The sequence below is a fragment of the Hemiscyllium ocellatum genome, chromosome 19, assembly GCF_020745735.1.
Source record: "Hemiscyllium ocellatum isolate sHemOce1 chromosome 19, sHemOce1.pat.X.cur, whole genome shotgun sequence".
Classification (NCBI taxonomy): domain Eukaryota; kingdom Metazoa; phylum Chordata; class Chondrichthyes; order Orectolobiformes; family Hemiscylliidae; genus Hemiscyllium; species Hemiscyllium ocellatum.
This window is the reverse complement of record NC_083419.1, coordinates 5,387,990-5,398,219: the sequence shown is the minus strand read 5'-3', so window position 1 is coordinate 5,398,219 and position 10,230 is coordinate 5,387,990. Positions and strand designations below refer to the sequence as shown.

Below are 10,230 nucleotides of genomic sequence, written 5' to 3'. Positions count from 1 at the left end.
CATTGCTGCAACATCAGAAATAAAATGGTTGTTGGTGTCAGATGTATCATTTAAAAAATATTTACCAATAATACGATGAGTTATTTTGGAGCCTCTCCAGATTATATGTGAAAGAGCATTGTATTATTTTAGACGTCAACCTTTTAGCATGCCCTTTCAAATATTCCAATTTATTTTCCATGCATTAATCCCAATCCAGTGCAGTAAATGTGTACAGAAAAGTTGGCAATCCATTGTTTAAATTAGTGGCTTATCAAACCTTTGAAATGGTTTTCTCCTCAGAGAACCTATATTATCTAATTAATTCATTCATGTGTGCGCTTCACCAAAAGCAGGTCATACAGTCATATAATCTCTACAGTAGAGAGAGGCCTTTTGTGCCATTGAGTTCTATACTGTCCCTCCGAAGAGCACCTCAACCAGACCCACCTCATCTCTCTGACCCCACATTTCCCATGGCCAATCCACCTAGCCTGCACATCTTTAGACTGTGGGGGGATACCAGAACACCAAGCAGAAACTCAGGCAGATACAGGGAGACTGTCTACACAGACAGTCACCCGAGGCTGAAATTAAACCTGGCCCTAGTGCTATGAGGGGGCAGCACGCTGGCTGAGTGGCTAGCACTGTTGCCTCACAGCACCAAGGTCCCAGGTTTGATTCCAGCCTTGGACAACTGTCTATGTGGCATTTGCATATTCTCCCCGTGTCTGCGTGGGTTTCCTCCAGAAACGGGTTTGGGTGAGTTACTCTTCGGAGGGTTGGTGTGGACTGGTTGGGCCAAAGGGCTGTTTCCACACTGTATGGAATCTAATCTAATCTATGAAGCAGGAGTGCTAATCACTGAGCCACTATGCTGTCCAAAACCTGATTAGATGCTACGAAGTAGATGGCAATGCCTTAACCATTTGTATGTTGTAAGGCCACTAGGACCTCTTCCATCCTTAACAAGGGGTGTGCTAACCTCCTTCCTTTCAAACAACATACTTCAGCACATTGTGTATTGGTGCTACATCCTGAGTTGTTTCCTTGGCAGTTTTTATCAGTGGTGATTTGCTGTTGCCTTCCATGCGGAAGGGCAGAGCAAAGATTTTCATCTGTCTCTTGATCTAACTTGGCTTGTCGCTGTTATTCTGAAACAAAATATTAGCTCTGTTTCATGTCCCCACTCTCATCACATCATCTGATGTTTTTACTTATGTAGCATCAGCACCCACAGATCCATGATATCATGACTCGTATAATGTGGTAAATCTCCAACAATTTTCAGTAAACTTGTCACAAGGATTAAACAAAAACTTCATGAAAAGAGACCACTTGGTCCATCAAGCATATTCCCTCCAACAAAAGGCAATTCCATAAGACATCAGAGCAGAAATAGACTATTCGGCCCATTGAGTCTGCTCCATCATTCAATGAGATCATGACTGATCTGATAATCCTCGATTCCACTTACCTGCTGTTTCCCCAGAAACATGATTCCCTTCCTGACTAAAGCTCTGACTGTCTCAGCATTGAATATACTTAATGACCCAGCCTTGACAATTCTCTGCTGTAAAGAATTTCACAGATTCACTATCCTCTGAGAGAAGTAATTTCTCATCATCTCTGATTGAAATGTGCAACCCCTTATTTTGAGATTATGTCCTCAGTTCCTACAGTGTCCCACAAGGTAAATCAACCTTTCCCCATTTACCCAGTCAATTTGCTATGAAGCTTTGTTTGGCTGTCTCTCATTCTTCAATATTGTAATGAATATAGGCCTAATGTGCTCAACACCTCCTTATGTGACAGTCCATCCATACCTGGGATTAGCCTGGGGAATCTCCTCGGGTCCTCTACAAAGCCAATATATCTTTCCTTAAATAAGGAATCCAAAACTGTTCACAGTTGTCATGTGACTAGTGCCTTCTACAGTTTTAGCAAAACCTGAACATTTTCAATCCATTACTGCACCAGAGGGATTAGGTAAAGATATTAAGTTAACAATTCCAATTTCCAAAATTAATCAACTGAAAACTCTATGGTGTCAACCTACATTACTTGAACTGTAAACCATAAAGGATTATCCTGTGGTCTCAGTCAGACAGTGTTCCTTAATCCTCGATGTCTTAATTACTTATTATTACCTACCTAACAAGGTGTTCAAACCAACACCATGTAAAGGAGACAGTCAACAGAACATGCAAAAAAAAACTCAAGTTTTAAAAATAGAAACCAAAAATGCTGGAAATAATCAACAGATCCCAGGGCAGTGTCTGTGCAGAGAGAAAACAATGATTAATTGGGTTTCTTTCTGTAAGTTTGCTGCATGATCTGCTGATTACTTTCCACATTTAGTTTTTATTTTTCATTTTCAATAACACCGCATATTGTTTTTGTATTAATTTCCTTAATGTTGGAATCTATGTCATTTCATCATGGAGAAAGGGGCAGGAATCTCTAACTTGTTTGTTCATGTACTGTAAAAAGAATTCTCATCCCTAAAGACATTGGGCATTTTTGTGCATTTTCAACATTGTATAGAGTCTTATTGGTACAGCAGACCCTGATTTGCATGTGCTAATGAGGCGCCTTCATTTTAACAGGGTCTTGCTTGGATGCCCACTTGTCTGTCCTCAGCATGATGCAATACTGCAGCGAATCGCAGTGCAAGCTGGAGAAGCAACATGCCATCTTCAAACCAGGCAGTTTACAACCTCCTGGGCTCACATTCCGATAGCTTAATCTGAACTATCAACATTCTTTCTCCCCCAGCATTCCAACTCCCCCATTCCTCCCCCCCACCCAACTATTGCATAAATGTTGTCCCCTCCTCATTTCACTTCAGCTCTGATGAAGAATCATCTATCCTCAAAACATTAGCTTACTGTTTCTCCATGGATATTGCCTGACCTGCTGTGACCTCCAGTATTTTTTATTTTCAGTTCAGATTCCAGCATCTGTAGTAATTTGCTTCTGCTCATATCAGCCAGGTGTCTGGCCATTATGATATAGATCATGTGATTTCTATATATTTTTAATTACATTTATGTTAAATTGGCTGTTGGAGGGACATACCATTGTGTCTCAAGAACCCCTATATTATTTTGATAGATATTTTCTAATCAATCATCTCAGTGACGCAACTCCATACTTCTGGATCAGCTGTGACTTGAATCCTAGGCTTGCTAGAGTCCCTAATATTATTTCTATAAGATGTACCTAATAAAATTGTCAATTCTGACTCCCTTATTTCACAGGATTACTTCAGTTGCTGCAGAAAACAACTCCATTGAGAAATGTAATTTACGTCTCAATTAACAGGTGAAAGGTAAATCCCAGAGCCAGTCTCTGGGAATTACCCTGAGAATGAGATGGGAGATACAAGTCAACTGATTGCACACTATAATTAGGAGGTGGCAGATGGCAAAACATGTGACAACTGAACATGTCAACACGAGAGAGAACAAAGCAAGAAAACCCTTATATCTCAAACTCTTCACATTTGTCATCAGGGACTGAAATTTCAACTGCTGCTTTCATTTAAAAATATTATGTTCACGACTGGAGCCAAAAACCTATGTAACAAGGTGGTCTGCTGACATAATCACTCCTTTAGACTTGTCAATTATGACAAAGGGACTACAAGGTGAACGATGACTCAAGTTAAATACATCAGTTATGAAGTAGGCCTACATGAAAAGGTCTGTTAATAATTCGGTATCACATTAAACATCTTCCACTTTTCCCATTCACATTCACTAAGGTAAAAAGTGTAAAGACAATGCACTGAATCACAGGTAATTTTGTTTGTGGTTTATGGGATGAGTTTTTTTTTGATTAAGTGCAAGTTGCATTGGGATTTTTGAAGAGATTCTCGCTGTGAGGCTCAGTGATATTTTTGGCTATATCTTATCAAACTCACCTCATTATGTAGCTCCATCCAAAGCTATCCACATTTTACCAACACCAATTCCTCCTGCAACTCAGAGGTTATCCACTGAAAGACCAACATCTCTTACACCATGTTTCAAAGCTGTGGGCATCTAGATGTCCTCAGAGTGAGTTCCAAAACAGTGAGCAAATAACTCAGGGATAGGGCCTGGTCCAGTCCATGTGCTGGATGCATGTACCTGAGTGCACTGTGTCCTTGCTGCAGCATTGCCGATGCAGACAGAGGTACAGCATTGAAGTACAAAAGCATCCTGAAGTGTATTGGAAATGTGCCATGTGTCATCAGGGTTCTTTGGGATTCGTACATGTCAAATACCAACATCTGTGGACTATGGAGTTTGTGTGGCCAGTGACCATGGAGTGAGTTCTGAGATGTCAGTATCTAGTAACTAAATGGAGTCTAATATGTCTTTCGAAGTAAGTGGTGAAATGAATTCGCTAGGTACCTTTGATAATTTACATGTTGCCATTTCTTGACATCAGCTTTTTTGAAGCTGAATATTCATCATGAAACTTGGGTGTTAAGAAAGCATCTAAAAAGCTATAATCCCTTTTAGCTGGTCACTCGCCATGCTGTTTAGCAAAAACATAAAAGATGGCATGAGGTGCTCCTGGTGTTGAGATCGGCCTCACTGAACTTGTCTGATTCTGCCACAAATTGCTCCATCGCTCAGACCCCTACAAGATTCCACCCTGTGTGGCTGTAGTGGGAATTATATCTCAATTTAATAATTCTGCAAGTAATTTATATGTGTGAATGTATAACAGAACTAATTATTTTCAAGGTGGTCACAAGAGGGTACTTGTGAACTGATTACTTTGCGACATTGAAACATCCAGTACCTTTTGATTGATTTAAACAAAACCATTCAGCTTGTGTAATGTTGGATTTAAAAATTCATTTACTCACTCTTTAGCATAAATTACCCCACAACCAAATTACTGTTGGAGTAGGCTCTCAAAATGTTGCTGACTGATTGGGTGAGATAGTCCACCAGGCTATGTAAAAATAGCTATGTATGGATTCTTATCACTATTTCAATAAAGGCTTCATTACTTCACAAAATGATTTTATTATTTTAATAGTGGCAACCAAAATCATTAACATGAAAAACATTCATCTATTATTAGAATGTTATTTCGCAAGAGTAAAACTGATTATGTTAGTTTTTTTTATGAAGTACCCTGAAAACAACGCACTAAATTGAAACGAACAAACGTTAATTAAAAAATGACTATATGGGATTAATATACAAAAAAAAATCAATGGTGCAACACAAGAAACATACCAAATAAAGCTGGCAGTAAATTGATTTTCAAGCCTCATTTCTTTGTTATCAAAGAGTTATTGGCTCAAATCATAACCCATATGCAACTCATGTGTCTAGGAAGATAGTGAACAAAAACTGAAAGAACTTCAGAAACTGTAAATCAGAAACAAAAATAGAAATTGTTGGAAAAGCTCAGCAAGTCTGGCAGCATATGTAGAGAGAAATCAGAACAGGAGGAAGGGTCATTCAACCTGAAAGGTTAACTCTGATTTCTCTGCACAGATGCTGCCAGACCTGCTGAGCTTTTCCAGCAATTTCTGTTTTTGTTTGGGAGATAGCAAGGTTGGTCAGCAAAGTACATAAGCACAATGCATGGTCTGATTTTCCTGGTAGGTGTCAGCTCCTGTAGTTGGCCCATAGTTTTAAGGATGACAAAAGTGAGGACCGCAGATGCTGGAGATCAGAGTCTAGATTAGAGTGGTGCTGGAAAAGAACAGCAGGTCAGGCAGCAACCGAGGAGCAGGAAAATTGACATTTCGGGCAAAAGCCCTTCATCAAGAATGAACATAGTTTTAAGGATGTCCACTTCATTTTAAGAGAAAGTATCTTAATAAGCAAATAACAAGATGTAGAACATGTGACTGGCAGCTACTGTGTCATCTACCTTGCGGTCTGTAGTGTAAGAGAGTTACAGCTATGCTTTCCTGAATGTTTTTTTATAGTGATTCTGGCTGCTGAGCAACCTGTAATACATCTCCAAATACAAAGATCGTACGGTTAGTTTACCAGTGTTGGTGCGAGCTTGGTAAATTTATGTTGACCAAACATTGAAGCGCAATACTGTACAGCCCACTAGGCAACATCCTAATTGGCTGCTCCCCACTTGCCATTCGATTGGGCAGGGTGGTGGGTTACCAATGCTGAAGCTCAATCAAAGGGTCTCCAGTGACATCCAGCTGGTAGCCTGGCTGTGAGAGGTGGGTGCTCCTGAGACAGACAGATAAACAAGAATATGCTTCTATCTTGAGGCACCCTCAGCTGTCTGTATTGAAGTTATAAATCAAAATCTATTAAGTAGAGGTATTAGTTTGGAGGGGATAATCCTCCACAGACAGATACGGAGACAACGCTGTGACCTTTCATCTCCCATTAGTGTGGAATAGAGCCTCAGGCCAAACTGGTCCTTTCCCGGATGCCAGGAAATTGCTACCTTTAAGATGGTAGCATCCACACGCAGTGGCCAGTCTGCCTTGATAAAGGACTGGGACAACTATAAAACGATGTACAAGTTACACTGTACATTGATCTAATTGGCTGTTCACCTCCATGCAGTGAACAGTTAGCCTAGTCCTGGGAGATTCCCTGGAGGCTGGACTATATTGGCAAGGACTTCTTATCCATCTCCAACTTCACAAGGTTGAGACAATCTAGCAAAGAACAAAATCGCAAACGTGCAATCGGTGGCTGCTGTGGTCCCTAGATTTTATTTAGAATTGGAAGTTGCATTCCTAGTTCTCTGAGCTCAACAATACAATTAATGAAATAGTTTGTACTTTCTTTCCCGGTGATTCCCACTCTGTAAAGACTATTGGCGTAACTATCTTGCCTGCTGGCCAGTCAGAACAGCAACTTGCAAAGATGGGGTGAGTCTCAAATAAATGCTATTTGTCTAATGCTAATTTCAAACATATACTCTGGATGCTTACAGACCTCCCTTTACTATTATGCTAGGTGATACACTTCCAGTGCAGAATGAACATGCCTTATGTACATCCACTGCCATATTGAAACCTTCAGTACTCACTCTACATTCATGATCTATTATCAGTGACATGGACGCAGGGCCTGAAAGTAAAGTATCCAAGCTTGCTGATGACACAAAATTATTTACAAAAGTAAGCAATGAAGAAAACATAAAAAAGTTGCGATGGATATAGTCAGACTGGGTGAACAGGTGAAAATGGCAGATGTAGTGATGTGGTTGAAAAATAAAGAAAAACAGAAAAAGCAGAGACACAAGGAAATATTTGCATTCAAAGTACCTGCATGTCCTTGCACATGAATCACAGAAAGTTAACATGCAGGTAAAGCATGTTAATCACGAAAACAGATAATATTTAAGCTCTTTTAACTAAGGGATTGGAGCATAAGATTAAGTAATTCTTCTGCAATTAAGCAAGCCATTGGAGCCCATGTCAATGAAATACTGTGTGTAGTTTGGTAGCTTACCAAAGTAAGGATACGCTTGCTCCTGAAGGAGTTCAATTGAATCTAATTGATTGATTTCTGGAATGGAAAATATCCTATGACAAGAGATTAAGTAGACTTAGTCTACCTTCCATGCAGTTTAGAATAATAAGAGATTATCTGAATGAAAAATAAATATCGTCAGAATCTTAAGAGTGTCCCCCTGCTTGCTCTGGATTGAATCTAGAAGTCAGTGTAGTAGTTGTGTTTCATGCAGCTTCAACAACACTCAAGTAGGTTAACATCATCCAGGAGAAAGCAGCAGAGCACCATCACCTGCAAATTCATTGCTGAGCCATTCACCATCCTGACTTGAAAATATATTCCTGTTCCTTCAACTCCATTCAGTCAAAATCCTGATACTCCCTCCATGATGACATTGTGGGTTTACCTACAGCACACAGGATGCAGCAAATTTAAATATGAAGCTCATCACCAGGATATGTGGAACAGTCCATCTTCCGCAACTACACTGGCACCACCCCCCACCTTTTCCTCCGCTACATCGATGACTGTATCGGCGCTGCCTCGTGCTCCCACGAGGAGGTTGAACAGTTCATCAACTTTACTAACACCTTCCATCCCGACCTGAAATTCACCTGGACTGTCTCAGACTCCTCCCTCCCCTTCCTAGACCTTTCCATTTCTATCTCGGGCGACCGACTCAACACAGACATCTATTATAAACCGACTGACTCCCACAGCTACCTGGACTACACCTCCTCCCACCCTGCCCCCTGTAAAAACGCCATCCCATATTCCCAATTCCTTCGTCTCCGCCGCATCTGCTCCCAGGAGAACCAATTCCAACACCGCACAGCCCAGATGGCCTCCTTCTTCAAGGACCGCAGATTCCCCCCAGACGTGATCGACGATGCCCTCCACCGCATCTCCTCCACTTCCCGCTCCTCCGCCCTTGAGCCCCGCTCCTCCAACCGCCACCAAGACAGAACCCCACTGGTTCTCACCTACCACCCCACCAACCTGCGCATACAACGTATCATCCGCCGCCATTTCCGCCACCTCCAAACGGACCCCACCACCAAGGATATATTTCCCTCCCCTCCCCTATCAGCGTTCCGCAAGGACCACTCCCTTCGTGACTCCCTTGTCAGATCCACACCCCCCACCAACCCAACCTCCACCCCCGGCACCTTCCCCTGCAACCGCAGGAAATGTAAAACTTGCACCCACACCTCCACACTCACTTCCCTCCAAGGCCCCAAGGGATCCTTCCATATCCGCCACAAGTTCACCTGTACCTCCACACACATCATCTATTGCATCCGCTGCACCCGATGTGGCCTCCTCTATATTGGTGAGACAGGCCGCTTACTTGCGGAACGCTTCAGAGAACACCTCTGGGCCGCCCGAACCAACCAACCCAATCACCCCGTGGCTCAACACTTTAACTCCCCCTCCCACTCCACCGAGGACATGCAGGTCCTTGGACTCCTCCACCGGCAGAACACAACTACACGACGGCTGGAGGAGGAGCGCCTCATCTTCCGCCTGGGAACCCTCCAACCACAAGGTATGAATTCAGATTTCTCCAGCTTCCTCATTTCCCCTCCCCCCACCTTGTCTCAGTCGGTTCCCTCAACTCAGCACCGCCCTCCTAACCTGCAATCCTCTTCCTGACCTCTCCGCCCCCACCCTACTCCGGCCTATCACCCTCACCTTGACCTCCTTCCACCTATCCCACCTCCATCGCCCCTCCCCCTAGTCCCTCCTCCCTACCTTTTATCTCAGCCTGCTTGGCTCTCTCTCTCTTATTCCTGATGAAGGGCTTATGCTCGAAACGTCGAATTCTCTATTCCTGAGATGCTGCCTAACCTGCTGTGCTTTGACCAGCAACACATTTGCAGCTGTGATCTCCAGCATCTGCAGACCTCATTTTTTACCACTTTCTCAAGAGCAACTAGAAATGGACAATGAATGGTAGCTCAACCAGAGAAGCTCAGAATCTCTGACTAATTTTAAAAAGAAGGAACAGTCACTTAGGATTGGGATGATGAGAAATTTCTTCACTCAAAGGATTGTGAATTGTTGAAATCCTCCACTCCAGAGAGCTGTAAATACCAGATTCCACCACCAACCTCCCCACCAAGGGAGAGGTGCATTGATTTTTCGTTTCTAATGGAATTAAGAGAAATGGAGATAATGCAGAAAAGTGGAATTGAGTTTAAAGTATTATCTTTTTGAATGGCAGACAGCATAAAGGACCAAATAGCCAATGCCAACTTCTACACCTTATTGCTTTTGTACCAGCCTCCTCGCTGTTAAAACATGGATAGATAGCTTACTTAGCCAAGCAGCAAGGGATGCCAGTTACATTGGCTAAGTAAATCTCTGACATCACAAAACCCACACACGAGACACAGTGCAAACATAGTGCCAGGTACTCATGACATTTGTATAAGTAAACATTAGCATAATGTAAAAGGCAACAGTTATTCTGAACAGACATACTCCAACAATTTATCCACTAAACAAAGGAGGGCACAGACAGAAAGACTCCAGGTCCTGCTACACAAAGAAACTAACAGAAGCATGTCATCTAAATGATTGACTCATGTTTCAACTGGAGGTAGTGAGAACTGTAGATGCTGGAGATCAGAGTGGATAAAGAGTGGAGCTGGACAAAGCACAGCACACTGATGAAAGATTCCGACCTGAAACATTGACTCCCCTCCTCCTCTCATGCTGCTTGACCTGCTATGCTTTTTCCAGCTACACTCTTGTTTCGAACTATGAAGTGTATCTCCTTGATTGG

General features: G+C 42.3%; 1 non-coding gene across 1 annotated transcript; it reads right to left on the bottom strand.

Annotated features, from left to right (window-relative positions):
* Positions 1-859: 859 nt before the first annotated feature.
* Positions 860-985, bottom strand: LOC132825085 (U6atac minor spliceosomal RNA). Its single transcript, XR_009645749.1, has one exon. It is a non-coding gene; the product is annotated as a U6atac minor spliceosomal RNA (small nuclear RNA).
* Positions 986-10,230: the final 9,245 nt, after the last annotated feature.